The sequence below is a fragment of the Megascapheus bottae genome, chromosome 2, assembly GCF_031878675.1.
Source record: "Megascapheus bottae isolate mThoBot1 chromosome 2, mThoBot2.hap1, whole genome shotgun sequence".
Classification (NCBI taxonomy): Eukaryota; Metazoa; Chordata; class Mammalia; order Rodentia; family Geomyidae; genus Megascapheus; species Megascapheus bottae.
This window is the reverse complement of record NC_143510.1, coordinates 6,854,082-6,857,750: the sequence shown is the minus strand read 5'-3', so window position 1 is coordinate 6,857,750 and position 3,669 is coordinate 6,854,082. Positions and strand designations below refer to the sequence as shown.

Below are 3,669 nucleotides of genomic sequence, written 5' to 3'. Positions count from 1 at the left end.
CTTATAGCTGTAATGCTTCAGACCGATTAAGTACCTAATTCCAGTTTAGTCACATAACTGTCCTATTTGCATGCATGATTTGAGGGGAAGACTAACATTATTTTAAGTCATCAATAAGTAGAGAAAACAAAAGTCATTCAGACCTTAAGAACACAGATCTTTGGGTGTAGACTAGTAAAAAGAGAATATACATATATATATATATATATATAATGTAATGAATTTTAAAAGGGACCCAAAACAAAAAGCCCAATCAAATACAAACAAGTAATTTAGAAGACACAATTGCTTCTGAAGTATATGTACGTGTCACAGAGATGGTGGTATATATTAATGTATTAAAGTGTTCCCCCATCAAGCTTCATGACACAGCCTTAAAAAAAAGCCCAATTACTAGAAAAGTAAAACTTACTTGTAAAGCCCCCAGAACTAGAAGTGCCTAGTAGAAATACTCATGAGTCTATAAACACAAAGGTTTCTGTTGTTGTTAGAAATGATTTATCTGACAAATCCATTAGAACACAGTAATTCATTATAGAGTTCAAAACTCTCAATTCAACCATCATGTTTAGATAATAACCTAAGTGCAACTATGTTCAAGTCTTGTCTTACCCATCTTTAACATAGCGCAACAATTAATTTCTATGCCATTCAGTATTTTTGTTTTTAAAAATCAGAGTTTCTATGTTTCCTAAATTGTTTTAAAAGTCAGAAGAAAACTATTCTCTTTTTTTGTTTGTTTTTTTTTTTTTGGCTTTTTTTTTTGCCAGTCCTGGGCTTGAGCTCAGGGACTGAGCACTGTCCTTGGACTTTCTCAAGGCTAGAGCTCTATCACTTGAGCCTCAGCACCACTTCCGGCTTTTTTCTATGTATGTGGTACCGAGGAATCGAACCCGGGTCTTCATGCATGCTAGGCAAGCACTTTAACCACTAGGCCAAACTCCCGGCCCCGAAAAATATTCTTTTAAAGAACCTTTTGTCCTAGAACACCTACAAAGGAAGCCACATGTAAACCCATGTTGTCCCTTGAAACACAAAAAAGAAAACTATAAATGTGGGATACTGAGGAAGCAACTCTACACTAAATCCAAGTAAAATACAGATATTAGTCTTCACTAAATTTCAACTTATTGGCTTGCTAGGACCCCTAAACTCTGTTCCCAAGTAGCTCGTGGTGTAAGATATGGAGAATCAAACCTACAGAGCTATCTCCTGCTTACCTACGGCACATAAAAAATGCTATCAATGGCACACAAGCACCCTAAAGTACCTTTTATACTCTTTAGTCTGTCTCCTGCTTCAAGAAATATGATCAATGGGTAGAGTTCAGACCAACTAAAACAAAAAGTAAATCAATACTTAAACACTTCATATACAGAAGCAGTATGCCACGTACTTCCCATCCTGTGAGTAGAGAACAGACCCAGGAAGAGTCCCGTGTTAGAGCTGGCAGAGTGGGCTAGAATGCGCAGTGGTGTTCTAGGTTAGCATCAGGAAGCAAAGAGATGAATGTCACACCATGTTTCTATGAAGAAAAGAGTGGGGGTATAAGACAAAAGAATATTATATCTATAAACAAAGCATAGTTTACGGGATCTAAACAAACATTGATAATAAAAATAATTTCACCTCAATTTTAATAAAGAAAAAGTCTCAATCCTTTGCATTGAGCTTCACATTAACTGGAACTTTATTTCTTTAAAATCTTAACATTGTCAGTTTGAGAAGAAATCCACAGTAATATGTAGATTCATCATGCCATTTAAATTCTAAGTTGTTTTTCTTTTTGATTCTTGGTAAAATTTTATCCAAAAAACAGGATACATATATATTTTAAAAATATGAACCATTAAAATGAATGAAATATGAAATCAAGTGATTTCATTTTTTGCAGCCCCTGTTTTCATTTTAAGTTCCTGAAAGACTACTGTAGCAGGATAAAAGGATCATTGACTCCAAGACTTTTTGAGATAACAAGTGATGAAATAAAAAAAGAAAACCCACACTCACAAACAAGGCCAGATAGCCCATTCCCTCCCATGACCAAGGTAAAAAACATGAAGAATTTTAGTAACGATTCAGAATTCATCTTTTATCTCCTACCTGCTTCATCAGTGGAAATTTAGAATCATGATTTTTTTAAAGATTCTTACACATATGTATATAGATTTATAAACTCATTATATGACGACTGATTTTTTTAAAGTTCAAGCAGAGAGAGAAGCGATCATTTTTAACTAAAACCTTCTACGATTTTGATGATAGTCCAACTTGTTAATTTTTTTTAGCCAAAAGCAAAGTTCCATAGTGTCCATCTAAAATCTTACTGCTTTACAACTGCAGTATACCTTCCATTTAAAAAAAAAAAGATGAAGCAGTCAACCCAGTGATTAATTTGACATGGCTTTCATTGGAGAAATACAGGAGGTGATGGCAAAGAGAACACCAATAAAAGAAAAAGGTACTTAAAACACTTCATATACAGTGGTGAGAGGGGATATTCAACACATGGGAAAAAGCACTGTTAAAGTCAGGCCATAGCCAAAACCACGAACAATATTCAATCTTACGTAGGTTCTCCTTTTTACCCTCTTTTTTTCTTTTTTTAATAAAATCTCTCCCCACATTTAACCATTTTTAATCCTCCCCAGATTGGGCTCCATCTTCAGACCCTTTATCTCCTGATTTTTCGGGAGCAGGGCTCGCAGAGGTCTTCTTTTCTTCAGGGCTTTCCGGCTCCTCGTCATCCTCTTTGGGAGAAGGAGTCTTATCCTTTGATGCCTTGGAGGCTGTGGGGCGACCCACTTTTCCTTGCCTTTCACTGGACTAGGTGTCACTGTAGCCTTTAGCCTGGGTGTGGGCATTTTCTTTTCTTTTCTCTCAGGTTTGGACTTCTTTTTGTTTTTCTTTTTTGAACTGCCATGGTCACTATCATCATCATCTTCCATTAGAAAATCTTCATCACTGCCGGGATCTTTCTCCTGGACTGGTGCTTCCTCTTCTTCCTCTGGCCCCTGCTCACTGTCAGCATCTTCCATGAGCATCTCTCTCTGTGTAGAAGCTGCTTTAGATGCTGCCAGTCGTTGCTGGTGCACATTTTTATGATCTTTTTCATCTTCACTGTCCTCTGCTGAATGAGAGTCATCCTTCTTGGTCTTCACATCTTTTTCTTCGGAGTCCTCACTATCTTCCTGTGAATTCTTTCCAGATCGTCTCTTATTTTTAGCTTCTCCAGGAGATGATCGAATTTTCTTAGCAGGAGGGCCAGAATCTCTTCCATAATCTTCATCTGCATCATCAGATTCCTGAAACTGTGAATAACCAACGACCTTCCTATTTCTGACAGGCCGAGACATGTTCGCTGTCCACACAGGACCGAGTCGAGAAGCCAAGGACCACGACCTCGCACACTCAGCACCCCCCCCCAACTTCGGTCAAGGAGGCCTCGGCCCACGAGTCCCGAGCTGCTGTTGCCTCAAACTCTGCTGCTCCTTGGTTCGGGGTCTCTGGATCAGACAAGCCCCCCATTCCCACGTCTCGTCACATAAATTTTTTTTTAAAAAAAATCTTTTAAAAAAAGATTTTTTTAAAAAAAAGATAAAATAGGAGAAAATGATTGTGAGGAAATAAGCAAATGATTGTATTAATTATTTACGGATATTGGTGTCT

At 37.4% G+C, this 3,669-nt stretch overlaps 1 pseudogene; it reads right to left on the bottom strand.

Annotated features, from left to right (window-relative positions):
• Positions 1-2,605: 2,605 nt before the first annotated feature.
• Positions 2,606-3,397, bottom strand: LOC150066323 (nuclear ubiquitous casein and cyclin-dependent kinase substrate 1 pseudogene; annotated as a pseudogene).
• Between the last annotated feature and the right edge of the window lie 272 nt (positions 3,398-3,669).